Below are 14,940 nucleotides of genomic sequence, written 5' to 3' on the forward strand. Positions count from 1 at the left end.
CTACTCCAATACCAACTCAGATGGCACTCCTAATTCTCCCCATCCTCCCCACCTCAATCACTCCAACAACCCACCCTCTTTCCCTTCTAACTACACCCACCCACATTGCTCCAAAGAATCTACTCATAGCATGAAAAAAAGCTCCTCCCCCACCCCCTCTTTCACCACATGAATACAATGAACAAAATGCAGCAAAAGAAAAGGAAAACAAAAGAAAGAAAAACTCATCCTAACCAGAACAATAACCCCACCTCAATAATAATAATATAACCAACAAATAGGCTAAAACTAAACACTTGACCAACATATGACCAGATCATACCAAAACCCACATCTCTACCCTAACACAGTTAGAAACCAAAGATACCCCAAACAAATGCCTATTTAACTGCATGTATCCCACTCCTCAACCCAACCCTAACTCTAACCCTCTGCTCACCATCCTCTGCTCACTACACTTTTTTGGTGCAACACGCTAGGTCTGATAGATACTATAAGGTGAGAGACACGGGGCAGCCCAGACTGATTGGCAAGGAATCACCCTATACAGTAGACATGCAGAACGGCTAGCTTAAAAACAGCTACATTAAGCATGAGGGGGTTGGGAAATCCTATCAAGAGAAAATGCATCACCTCCTATGTAAACACAATGAAACCCCACTTTACCTTCCTACAGGAAATACACAACGCAACCAAAGGAAGCAAACTCCCGAACGAGCCCTGCTTCAGTCGACAATGGGCAGCACCCAGCTCAGGAAAAGCTTGAAGAGTAACTATAATCTTCAGTAGAGACCTGAAGGGAAACTACCCACAACTTTCTTTAAAATAGTTGAGAACTTTAATTTGATTGATTGACGTGTGGAGGTTTAAACACCTGCTAGACAAAGGATACACCTTTTTCTCAAATGCTAATAATTCTGCCAGAAGAATGGACTCTGAAAGGAATTATCCTTAAGAACAAAAAAAAGTAGAGATACAACCTAGAACCTTCTTGAACCATAATTCTATAATATTGCAAGGTGAAAAAAGCTCATCGTTCAAGTGGAGGTTAAATGAAAGACTATTAGATAACCATTTAATTTTAGAAAAAGCTGAAAAGACTTTGAAAGACTTTTTAAAAAACTAAATTTAAATCAAGGACAAATCTAAAAGTAGTTTGGGATATAAGCAAAGCTGTAATGAAGGGTTATTTATACAGTAAAATGGCTTTAAAAAGAAGATGAGAGATAAAAGAAAGATAAAATAAATTTTGAAGGAAATGATAAAAAATGAGAAGGAATTAATTGAAAAACCGGGAAAATAATCAATAAAACAAACTATTAAACTACTTCAGGCACAATATTCTATGCTAGTAAACCAAGAAATAGAATGGAAAATCAAAAGTATGCCACACAAGTATTTTGAGTTTGCCAGTAAACCAGGGAAATTGTTGGCATGGCAATTAAAGAAAAAACAGGATATGAACTTTATAAACAAGCAGAATATTGATGGGAAAGTTTGACTAGTTTGTGAAATATTATACAGAATTGTACCAAGCCGGAAAAGTGAACACACAAAAAATTAGAAGAATAGCTTAAGCAGAATGATATATTAAAAATTCCAACAATTAAATTAGTTTATTAAATGTCCCCATAACAATGATGGAAATACAACAGGTAATAAATCATGTTAAGATAGGTAAAGCACCAGGACCAGCTGGATTATCAGCAAAATATTACAAAAAAATTGCAGGACTTCTTATTTCAACCACTGAAAGATGTAATTAATGAGGTTCTAGTAACAAAATCCCAGACTCGTGGTCTAATGCTTATATTACATTAATTCTGAAACAAGATTCTGACTTAACGTCAGTTAAAAATTATAGGCCGATCTCTCTATTGAATAATGACTATAAACTTTTTGCATCTATATCAGCAAACCAGTTGAAATCAGTATTAAAAGATTTAATACATTAAGATCAGGCTGGATTTCTTCTGGGTTGAAAGTTGAAAGATAATGAAAGATAATGTAATTTATATTATAGAATACTTAGAAGTAAGAAATGGTAAACAAGCGACATTGGTGTTTATAGGCGCAGAGAAGGCCTTTGATAACATTTCATCGACTTTTATGACAAAAACATTATAAAAGATTAATTGTGGAGAGACATTCTTGAAAGCAATTGAAGCAATTTACTCTAATCAAAATGCAATGCTGATAGCGAATAATGCTTTAACAGAAAAATTTAAAATAACTAAGGGGTCAAGACAAGGCTGTCCCTTGTCACAATTATTGTTTATATTCATTTTAGAGATTCTGTCTAGAAGACTCAGATCTGATGATGAAATCAAAGGAATAACAGTGGGGCAGAGAGCATATAAGCTCAAGGCATTTGCTGATTGGTGATTTTGGTAGAGGATAGCAGTTTAACTAATTAACTAGAAAGAGTATTTTATAAACTCCCCAAAACTACTTTAAGGACATTGATGTGGGAAACATAATAACCCCCCTTCTCTGGGACACAATGACAGCGATCACCAGAGGACCGTGCATAAAAGAGAAAGCATCCCTTAAAATACAAACCTCCTCATTGATAAATCAAGACTAGAAGATATTCACATCAATCTTGGCTAACCACCTACAAAAATTCCTACCCAAATTAATAGCCCCAAACCACATGCTCCCAATCCTTCATTTTTGAGCAAAACCGTCCCTTAGAATTCAGAAATATGCTTGATGATCGTGAAGCTGAGGCTCCAATACTTTGGCCACCTCATGAGAAGAGAAGACTCCCTGGAAAAGACCCTGATGTTGGGAAAGATAGAGGGCACAAGGAGAAGGGGACAACAGAGGATGAGATGGTTGGATGGTGTTCTTGAAGCTACCAGCATGAGTTTGATCAAACTGCGGGAGGCAGTGGAGGACAGAAGTGCCTGGCGTGCTCTGGTCCATGGGGTCACGAAGAGTCGGAGTCTCATGAGGTGGCCAAAGTATTGGAGCCTCAGCTTCACGATCTGTCCTTCCAGTGAGCATTCAGGGCTGATTTCCTTAAGAATGGATACGTTTGATCTTCTTGCAGTCCATGGGACTCTCAAGAGTCTCCTCCAGCACCACAGTTCAAAAGCATCAATTCTTCGGCGATCAGCCTTCTTTATGGTCCAGCTTTCACTTCCATACATCACTACTGAGAAAACCATGGCTTTTACTATACGGACCTTTGTTGGCAAGGTGATGTCTCTGCTTTTTAAGATGTTGTCTAGGTTTGCCATCGCCTTTCTCCCAAGGAGCAGGCGTCTTTTAATTTCATGACTGCTGTCACCATCTGCAGTGATCATGGAGCCCAAGAAAGTAAAATCTCTCACTGCCTCCATTTCTTCCCCTTCTATTTGCCAGGAGCAGTGGCCATGATCTTCGTTTTTTTGATGTTGAGCTTCAGACCATATTTTGCGCTCTCCTCTTTCACCCTCATTAAAAGGTTCTTTAATTCCTCCTCACTTTCTGCCATCAAGGTTGTGTCATCTGCATATCTGAGGTTGTTGATATTTCTTCCGGCAATCTAAATTCCGGCTTGGGATTCATCCAGCCCAGCCTTTTGCATGATGAATTCTGCATATAAGTTAAATAAGCAGGGAGACAATATACAGCCTTGCCGTACTCCTTTCCCAATTTTGAACCAATCAGTTGTTCCATATCCAGTTCTAACTGTAGCTTCTTGTCCCACATAGAGATTTCTCAGGAGACAGATGAGGTGATCAGGCACTCCCATTTCTTTAAGAACTTGCCATAGTTTGCTGTGGTCAACACAGTCAAAGGCTTTTGCATAGTCAATGAAGCAGAAGTAGATGTCTTTCTGGAACTCTCTAGCTTTCTCCATAATCCAGCGCATGTTTGCAATTTGGTCTCTGGTTCCTCTGCCCCTTCGAAATCCAGCTTGCACTTCTGGGAGTTCTCGGTCCATATACTGCTTAAGCCTTCCTTGTAGAATTTTAAGCATAACCTTGCTAGCGTGTGAAATGAGTACAATTGTGCGGTAGTTGGAGCATTCTTTGGCACGTCCCTTCTTTGGGATTGGGATGTAGACTGATCTTCTCCAATCCTCTGGCCACTGCTGAGTTTTCCAAATTTGCTGGCATATTGAGTGTAGCACTTTAACAGCATCATCTTTTAAAATTTTAAATAGTTCAGCTGGAATACCATCATTTCCACTGGCCTTGTTATTAGCAGTGCTTTCTAAGGCCCATTTGACTTCACTCTCCAGGATGTCTGGCTCAAGGTCAGCAACCATACTACCTGGGGTATACGAGGCATCCATTTCTTTCTGGTATAGTTCCTCTGTGTATTCTTGCCACCTCTTCTTGATGTCTTCTGCTTCTGTTAGGTCCTTTCCACTTTTGTCTTTTATTATGGAAATCTTTGTACGAAATGTTCCTTTCATATCTCCAATTTTCTTGAACAGATCTCTGGTTTTTCCCATTCTATTGTTTTCCTCTATTTCTTTGCATTGCTCGTTTAAGAAGGCCTTCTTGTCTCTCCTTGCTATTTTTTGGAAATCTGCATTCAATTTCCTGTATCTTTCACTATCTCCCTCGCATTTTGCTTGCCTTCTCTCCCCCGCTATTTGTAAGGCCTCATTGGACAGCCATTTTGCTTTCTTGCATTTCCTTTTCATTGGGATGGTTTTCGTTGCTGCCTCCTGTATAATGTTACGAGCCTCCATCCATAGTTCTTCAGGCACTCTGTCCACCAAATCTAAATCCTTAAACCTGTTCCTCACTTCCACTGGGTATTCATAAGGGATTTGACTTAGATTGTATCTTAACGGCCCAGTGGTTTTTCCTACTTTCTTCAGTTTAAGCTTGAATTTTGCTATAAGAAGCTGATGATCTGAGCCACAGTCAGCTCCAGGTCTTGTTTTTGCTGACTGTATAGAGCTTCTCCATCTTTGGCTGTAGAGAATATAATCAATCTGATTTCGATGCTGCCCATCTGGTGATGTCCACGTGTAGAGTCGTCTCTTGTGTTGTTGGAAAAGAGTGTTTGTGATGACCAGCTTGTTCTCTTGGCAGAACTCTATTAGCCTTTGCCCTGCTTCATTTTGAACTCCAAGGCCAAACTTGCCAGTTGTTCCTTTTATCTCTTGACTCCCTACTTTAGCATTCCAATCCCATATAATTTATTGCATTTATAACCAACCTTTCCTACAAGGAGCTCAGAGAGGCATAACATGGTTTCTTCCCGCCCCATTTTATCTTTGCAATAGCAACCCTGTGAAGTAGGCTAGACTATGAAAATGTGATTGGCCCGTAGCCACGCAATGAGCTTCATGGCTGAGTGGGGATTTGAACCCTGGTCTCCCAGGTCCACGGTGAACACTCTAACTGCTAGACAACACTGGGGGTTTTTTGTTTGTGTTGATTTTTTGTTTCTATTTTTCTCTGAAGAATTAAATCAGACATGGCTTAAAGTGACTGCTACTGTAAGGTGCAACAGAGCGAATGAGTAAGGGGAGAAGGAAGGGAGGGAAGAAGGAAGGAAGGAAGGAAGGAAGGAAGTGTTTTAGTAAGCTGGATTTAATAGCATTATTTCCCATCTCCCATAAGCTGAGCCTTGCCCAAGTCAATGATGCCCCAGCACTATTGAGATTGGACATGAAAGTTATTCATTTTACTTTTTAACCTTTACTCATCAATTATTCGGATGCTAGAAAAGAAAGAGAAGGTAGGCAGAAGTTCATACTCATTGAAACTAGCCTAGTGTACTCAATACAGTAAGGTTGCTTCTTCTTCCCTGTTTCTTCTTAGCCTTGTGAGTTAAATTAGTCTGAGAGACAGTAACTGACCTGAAGTTATAAATCTTGTGGCCTAGTGGGGTTTGAATGTGGGTCTTCCTGCTTCTAGTCTGATACTCTAGCAGCCCAATAACAACCACTTTGGCTGTTACACATGATTCCATTTCCATTCCTTCGTTCTGCATCTTCTTTTTCTGTTAAGGAACCCTTTCAAAATAACTTTACTAGGTGTCTTAATACATATGCACATGCACATCCCTTTGTCTCAAAAACATTACAGTCATACTTCAAGTTGAATGTGCTTCAGGTTGAGCGCTTTTGGGTTGCACTCCGCGGCAACCCGGAAGTAACGGAGCACATTACTTCCAGGTTTCGCCACTTGCGCATGCGCAGACACTTAAAATGACATCATGCACATGCGTGGAAGCAGCAAAACGCGACCCGCGCACAAGCAGACGCGCCATTGTGTCTTACGTTCTATTCAGGATGTGAACGGGGCTCTGGAATGGATCCTGTTCGCACAGTGGCACCTCCGGTTAAGAACTTAATTCGTTCTGGAGGTCTATTCTTAACCTGAAACTGTTCTTAATCTGAAGCACCACTTTAGCTAATGGGGCCTCCTGCTGCCGCCATGTGATTTCTGTTCTTATCCTGAAGCAAAGTTCTTAACCCGAGGTACTATTTCTGGGTTAGCGGAGTCTGTAACCTGAAGCGTCTGTAACCTGAAGCATATGTAACCCAAGGTACCACTGTATAGAGAGATAGAGAAATGATAGATAGATAGATGGTAGGTAGATAGATAGATAAGTTTAAGTTATAGATGTGTGCAAATGGCCTCTTGAAATCAGGAGAGATGACTCTACTTTGCAGTGTGGCAATGCTCAATTGAGGTATAGGACAAGGTGCAGTTCAGACTGGAATCAAGGTTCTGATGTTTCTCCCACAAGGACCAAACTGAAATGGAGGCCTTTTGTACCAGTTGACCAGTTCATCCAAACTGGGTCCAGATTAAACCCAGCAGTCAGTACTTTAGCACAAGCAGGCTGTGCTAAACTCTAAAGTACATGAAACCTGCCATAAGATCAGGAAACTGGCAAAGTGAGAGAGTGCACATTATGCATAACATGTGCAAAGGGAGCTATTTTGGATTACAGAGTAGAACCCCCTGCAAATTTGCTTGCTGGCAGGCAAGTCACACAGCAGCTGCCAAAATGTACATCCTCTTTGGCATTTAGACTGCCTCCTGCCTCTTAATAAACTGCCTCCTGTCTCCTAATGCTTCATGGGATCAGTGGCTCTGTTTTGGCCAAAGCATGCTCCATTTTCTAGCCTAGGGAGGTGTTTATTTATACCCCAGACTTTAGACAAAAAGACTCTCAGAGTGGCTTACAAAAATTAGAACTAAGGAGTCCCTGCCCTAACTGCCCTAAAACAATATGACACATAAGGAAAAAGGAACAGGAGGGAGAAGGGGAAAGCCTGCTCAAGCTCAAGTTAATAAAATTGCAGATCTTAAAGTTACAGACTATGTCAGTGGCACGTCAGTGCTTGATAAAGATCAATCCCTACCATCACAGAATCAAAGAATTGTAGAGGTGTAAGGGAACCCAATGGTCATCTAGTCGAACCCACTGCTATGCAGGAATCTCAACAAAAACATCTATAACAGTTGACCATTCAATCTCTACTTAAAACCCTCCAAGGAAGGAAAGTCCACCAGCTTCCAAGGGAGCCCATTCTACAGTTGAACAGGTCTTACCATCAGAAAGATATTCCTGATGTTTAGGTGGAATCTTGTCACTTGATGCCATTGGTCCTACCTTCCAGAGCAGGAGAAAACAAGCTTGCTTCATCTTCCATGGGACAGTCCTCTAGATATCTGAAGACAGCTATTATATCTCTACTAAGTCTCCTTTTTCTCCAGGGCCAACTCATCTGTTCCTCACAAGGCTTGGTTTCCAGACCCTTGATCACCTTCCTCTGAACATGTTCCAGCTTGTCAATATCTTTCTTAAAATGTGGCACCCAGTACTGGACACAGTACTCCAGATGTGATCTGATAAAGGCAGAATAGAGTAGTACTATGACTTCCTTTGACCAGGAAACAAAACTTCTGTTGATGCAGCCTGGAATAGCATTAGCTTTTTTTGCTGCTGAATCACACTGTTGACTCATGTTAAGCTTGTGAGAGCCAGTGTGGTGTAGTGGTTAAGAGCGGTGGACTTGTAATCTGGTGAACTGGGTTCCCGTCCCCACTCCTCCAGATGCAGCTGCTGGGTGACCTTGGGCCAGTCACACTTCTCTGAAGTCTCTCAGCTTCAATCACCTCACAGAATGTTTGTTGTGGGGGAGGAAGGGAAAGGAGATGTTTAGCTGCTTTGAGACTCCTTAGGGTAGTGATAAAGTGGGATATCAAATCCAAACTCTTCTTATCTTCTTCCTATTCTTATGTCATTGCCGGAACACTAGATCCTTTTCACAAGTACTGCTGTCAAGCCAAGTGTCCTCCATCTTAAATTTGTACAGGTAGTTATTCCTGCCTAAGTGTAGAACCTTACATTTGTCCCTATTTAAATTCATTTTGTTGGTTTATACCTAGTTATCCAATCTGTTACAGTCATCTTGAATCCTGATTCTGTCTTCTACCTCTCCCAATTTGCTGTTATCTGGATGAGCATCTTCTCAATTACTTCATCCAAGTTATAGAGTTGGAAGGGACCCCAAGGGTCATCTATTTCAACCCCCTGCAATGCAGGAATCTCAGCTAAAGCATCCATGACAGATGACAATTCAACCTCTGTTTAAAAACCTCCAAGGAAGGAGAGTCCAGCACCTTTAGAAAGCTGTTGAACAACAACAGGCCAAGACAGAACCCCATATTACATTTTTCCAGGATAATGAGGAACCTTTAGTGAGCATACTTTGGGTTCAGTCAGTCAACCAGCTACAAATCCACATAACAGTTACCTCATCCAGTACACATTTCACCAGTTTCTCCACATGAATATCATGGTGAACTTTGTCAAAACTCTGAAGCACACTTCCCCCAGGTCTGATTCAGGAGTATAACAGGTAGAATCATAGAATCATAGAATCATAGAGTTGGAAGAGACCACAAGGGCCATCGAGTCCAACCCCCTGCCAAGCAGGAAACACCATCAGAGCACTCCTGACATATGGTTGTCAAGGTGATAATGCCACGAGGACATGGCAGCTCCTGCCACTCAGAGAGCTGACTTGATGGCAGAATCCTCCGAGGAGGATGCTTGATGGAGTCACTCTGAACTTATATTTTTATGAGTGGAGTTGGACTCGCGAATTCCTTGAAATTTGTGGCCTCATTCCCCCTTTGCTTTTCCAGACAATCATTCCCCCTTTGCTTTTCCAGACTATATATCAAGGGGAGAGTTATATATGGCTGAAGAAGAGTTTCTCTTTCCTTCCTATGGTATTTTCCCTAATGAGCTCTCCCCGCCACCCCCATTGCCTCATCTGCACATCACCCCCATCATTCCCGAAGCAGAACACCGGGGGTGGGGGTGGGGAGGAAATGTACCTGTTCATCTGCCATCACATTCTCTGGCTGAATCAAATATGGCTTTCCCTGTTGACTCATTTAAACATTCCCTCCCCCGGAAGTGATGGGTTTATCCATACACACACAGAGAGATGACATTTTCATAGCCCTTTAATGCTCAGATGAAATATCCATCTATTCATAATTTAGGAAGTGGCAGCTGGTGGATGGAACAGAGGTGTATCTTTGGCACCAGCAACCAAATCCCTTGGCATCCGCTTCCATCCATGCCCAGGGAGCAAATGACTTGAAGAAGATTTCCAGGACAAGATCTAACTGCCTCGGGCTCTTCCAAAATCAGCAGATGGTGTCACTGGGATACCAGATGACACACAACAGCAGAGGGCAGAGTAACTTTCTGCTCCAGAAACAGCATTTCATTGTAGAAGGAAAAAAACCCATATAGAAGTAATCCCTTGTCATATGAACAAAAGAAGAGCCCAGAGGCTGAGTCAGGCCATTGGCCCATCCGATCTAGAATCCTGTTCTCACAGTGGCCACCCAGATGCCACAATGGGAAGCCCACAAGCAGGACCCAAGTGCAACAGCATTCTCCCTACTTTTAATTTCCAGCAAAGGTAGTCAAAGGTGTATTGCTTCTGTAGCCATTGTGGCTAGCAGGCATTGATAGCCTTATCCTCTCCTAAAGCTACCCAAGCTAGTGGCCGTCACTGCCTCCTGTGGGAGTGAATTTCGCAGTTTAATGGTGTTCTGTGTGAGGAAGTACTTTCTTTTCTCTCTTCTGAATCTTCCAAAATTCATGGTTTCCCTTTAATTCTAGTGTTTTTGAAGGAGAAAATGATTTCTCTATACACTCACTCCATACACTTCTATAAGGATGCCACTTACTTGCATTTCCTCTAAACTAAAAAAAAAAAAAATCCCTAAATGTTGGGGTCCTACAGACCCCAGGAGACCCCTGAGGGCAGCCCCTGCCATTTCCTCTCAAGCGGTGGGAGGAGACCAGCAGCACTTCTCAATGGCGCACCTCTGGAGGCTTCGCCCAGGACCAAAATCCCAGCTAACCCCCTGTAGTTATGGCTCTGCTTTAAAGGATATTCTAGTTCCCTTTTATTCAGGACAGTATGAGAAGAGTATAGGCAGCATTCAACCACGTTACTCAGAGGAGTTTCTATCGACTTGCAGAATGGAAACAACCATTTCAGCATGCCTGTGGTTGAAAGTGATGTGAGTGGCATCACACTGCGTTATTTTCAGTTATCATATGGGAGCATTTCCTACATTCAATCTAGAAGGGATTGCGCATGCAACCATCTTTTTCTCTGCTCACATCATGCACACCAACGTCTCAACTCCTGCAGCCGTTGTGAGCTAGCACCAGGCAGAGTGGTGACAAGGCATGAGAAGACAAAGCTGTGTGAGCCATGTGGCCTGGCCTACACCCCCTAAGCTTGTCTGCTGCCCTTAGGTATGGTGGGAAATGATGTCTCATCACAATGCTGAAGAAGGTCCAACTGCCAATCTAGATGGTGTCTTTATGTGAAAAGGGGTAGCAGCTTGTCATTTGCAAGGGAATGGCTGTAGCTTAGTGGTAGAGCATCTGCTTTGCATGTAGAAGGTCTCAGGTTCAATCCATAGCACCTCCAAGCAAGGCTGGAAATGCCCCCTCCTTTTAAAACCCTTGGAGTGCTGCTGCCATTCAGTGTAGAGAATACTGGACTAGTTGGACCAATTATATCAATTAGCTTCCTGTATTCTTTTAGGGAAGGCCTCTAGGCTCCATCAGGATTTAGCATGGTCTGGCAACCCCAGACAGACTAGGAAGAGAAGGAAGAAGGAGCAGATGGTGTGGTAGTGGGAGGCTGGCATCCAAGGATGGAGGAGAGAGGCCCTCTCCTTGTGTCAGAGCTCTCTGGCTCTCCACTCCACCCCTCTAGCAGAACACAAAATCTTATCAGGGTGGAGGACTTATCAGGGAGGGATGGAGGAGCTGAACAGGAGGTGGCAGTGGCAATGCTGGAGGCAAAGGGACAGTACAGTCATGTCACTGAGAACCAGGCACTGCCTTAGTAGGTGTGATCAGATGCATCTGCCAAGATGAAGTGTACTCACAGAAGACTTATAAGACAAGAGAGTCCCATGAGTTCACCCCACCTTGTCTCTAAAAGCTTAGCAGGAGGGGCATCTTCATAGCTTCCATCTGGTTATGAATCTCTTACTTTGCTAATGTACTTTGAAATCTTGACTTCCAGACCTTGTACTTGCTGCTGAGCAATTAGTCTGAATAAATATATCTTCCTTCCTTAAATGAAAAAAAAAGAGTCCCTGTTATGTTTTGGGGTGGGAGCCTGACAGAATGGCTGTAGCTCAGTAGCAGAGCACCAGATTTGTAGAATAACCAGCATCATATAACCAACATGTTTAAGTCTAATTAATGCATGAAGGGGTTAAGACTATAGAGCAAGTTATGTGTGAGGAGGCCTGAGCTGCTTGCTGCAGCTCAAACTGTGTGGCTCTTATAAGCCACTCTTGAGTTCCTATACCAATAATTTAGGAACTTTTACCACTGTAACCAAGCCATGTTTTACTGCATGTGCAACTTGTTCTGAATGCTGTATGGAAAGACACATGAAACTGACCTTTGGAGAGTTTGTAAGTAAAACAATGTTAGCTTACCAAACGTGTGGTCTTTTTCTATAAGAGAAGAAGGAAGTTTTAGAACCCACAAGGTTCTAAAGGTCTAACGGCCTATATTTTCATGCATTACTTTGTTGCATTTTCATGCATTACTTTGTTGCATATTTTCTGATTTAAAATCTCTGCTGGGGTTCTCTCACCAAAGAGTATTTGCACGAAACGTGGATCTTGGCATCCAAGAATTCTCTTTTTTATACCTACTTTTTCCTTGCAACCAACAGAATTTGCATGAATAAGGCCTCAGGCTCAATACCTTGCATCTCCAGGTAGGACTGGCAATGCCCCTTGTCAGAAACATCAGAGAGCTGTTGCCAGCCAGTGTACACAACATGGAGCTAGATTGACCAATGTTCTCATTTCATCTTAGGCAGGTTCCAGTGTTTGCTTCAGGCAGCAAAAATTCATTGGGCTGGCTCTGCTCTCCCTCTGCAAGTTCTTGGCAGTCCACAAACCATACCAGTAGTTAAAAGTTGTCTTAAGATCCCATCCGCTTTCTCTGGTACCGGATCCTACTGTGCAACTTGCCTGTGGCCATCCGCATTTTCGCGGATATTTCATTAGTGTTCCGGCAATGACACTAACTTGCTAATGATCCCTTAACATTTAATAAACACAGCCCAGGAGTTTTATAACCTGTTAGCTTGTGAGTGGCGGTAATTAGGCACAATAATGATAAATAATTAAGGACTAATTACACAAAATCAGTAATTTCATTTTCCAGCAGAGCGCACATTTTTTTCCTGTTCATTTGCTCTGCTGATTGGGGGGTCCATCTGTGGTTCTATTTCCCCTTGTTTGTCATTGGATGGAGAGTCCCTGGTCCTTGCTGCTTTACGGGGGAGAAATAAGATGGAAAGTGTTCAATTATGGAGGCAATTGTCCAATTCATCTCAAAAGAGAAGTTGCAGCAAGGCTATTGTTAGGCATGAGTTTGGTGAAGGAAAAAAAAGCAGAGTTGTCAAAGGGTTTTAATTCCTTACATAGCCAGAGGGCTCATGAACACCAAACATGAGGCTGGAGGAAGCTCTCTATTCAACCCTGGAAGTAAGCTCCGTTTTTCTTCAGTTCTGAAACCCCTCTTCAGTACAAAAAAATGTTAACAAGCTGGAAATAAGGCCGAAATGAGCAGGAGGGAAAATGACAAAAGAATGGAGGAACAAAAAAATCATGCCTGGAAAGGCGTCCAATCAAGATGAAATGGGAGTATATATTTATGCCATGAAGAAGAGCTTCTGGAGGCAGATGTGCCAGTGGTGGTGAGGTGTTGGAGAATAAAGCTGTACAGTCATACCTCTTGTTATGTTAGCTTCAGGTTACGTCTTTCCGGGTTGCGTCCCGCGGTGACCCGGAAGTACCGGAAAGGGTTACTTCCGGGTTTCGCCGCTCACGCATGCACAGATGAGCAAAATGATGTAATGTGCATGCGCAGAAGCGGCGAATAGCGACCTGTGCATATGCAGATGTGGGTTGCGTTCCTTTCATGTTGTGAACGGGGCTCCGGAACGGATCCTGTTCGCAACCAGAGGTACCACTGTACATGCTATTGAGCCTGCCCTATAGCTGGCCATCATCAGATGTGTGGTGGTGGGGCACAACAAGAGGATAGAGATAGAGATAGATATATAGATATAGAAATACATATACATCAAAGCTACAAACATGAGTCTGACCAAACTGCGGGAGGCAGTGGAAGACAGAAGTGCCTGGCGTGCTCTGGTCCATGGGGTCACAAAGAGTCAGACACGACTAAACGACTAAACAACAACATACATATACATATACATATACATATACATATACATATACATCATATACATATACATATACATATACATCATATACATATACATATACATATACATCATATACATATACATATACGTTATAAGGTAAAAAACTGCTCCTTTCCCCTTATGGGGTATCCAAGAGCCCATATAGAGTTCTTAAGTAGGTCTCCTATCTTGGAAGGAGAAAATAACAGAGGCCAACCAGAGAATATTGAGAAGCAAGGCAACTAGTAAGCCTGATATTTATTAACTGTTGCAACAGGATGCTCACTACCACACGCAGGAGGCAGAGGGGACCCAGAACAATGGTGCACAAGCCCTTATATAGACTTTTGAAATTGTCCACCCTGTAGCCAGAGACCCATTCCCCCAAAAACATCATACATACATCACAGAAGGAGGAGGTCTCCAGCAAAAATCCTGTTTGTCAGGATACCTGATAATGGCCAGTAATTGCTCTACCTGGGCAGCGACAGCCTGGCCATTCTTTTGTGATGGTAAATGCTTTAATTCCTGAATCCAGGTCACAGGCTCACCCTGTTCATATACAAATATGCCCTTTAAGACAGATAAGCAAAAGACAATGGAGAGGCTTTTCCACTTCCTTCCTCTTGCAGAGAAATATTTGAGGTCAATTTGGGAAAGTCAAAATGGTTTCAGGATAGCTCTCCTGTACTATTTCAGACACGTGGTTTATATACTTATATATGTGTTTGCCTTGTAAATATATGAACATATGATTTATATGCGGTATATATGAGACCTTAGAATTCCTATTACATCCTGATCGGCTGGCTATCTGCTTGGCCAAACACAAGCAGGTAAGGGGTGGCCCTTCAAGGCCTAGCACTCCTTTTTGCCATGTGTGTTTTCTTGAAGCAGTCCTGGTTTGTTTCCAGCACGAGAGGGCGATCACTGAGGCTCCTGCTTTGACCAGTAGAGCCTGCAATCCAGAACCCCGGGTCAGGTAAGTGTGGTGGTGGGTGGCAATGGGTATTGCAGGGAGAGCCCGAATCTGCTTGTTACTGCCACCAGTGCTGGGCCCAGTGGCAGCCTGTGTCTGAACCACATCAGCAAGGCATTGAGGGGGGAGGTCTTCTCTTCGGGGCAGCTGAGAACTCCATACACACTGCCCAGGGCTTGCACTTTGG

The sequence above is a fragment of the Podarcis raffonei genome, chromosome Z, assembly GCF_027172205.1.
Source record: "Podarcis raffonei isolate rPodRaf1 chromosome Z, rPodRaf1.pri, whole genome shotgun sequence".
NCBI lineage: Eukaryota > Metazoa > Chordata > Lepidosauria > Squamata > Lacertidae > Podarcis > Podarcis raffonei.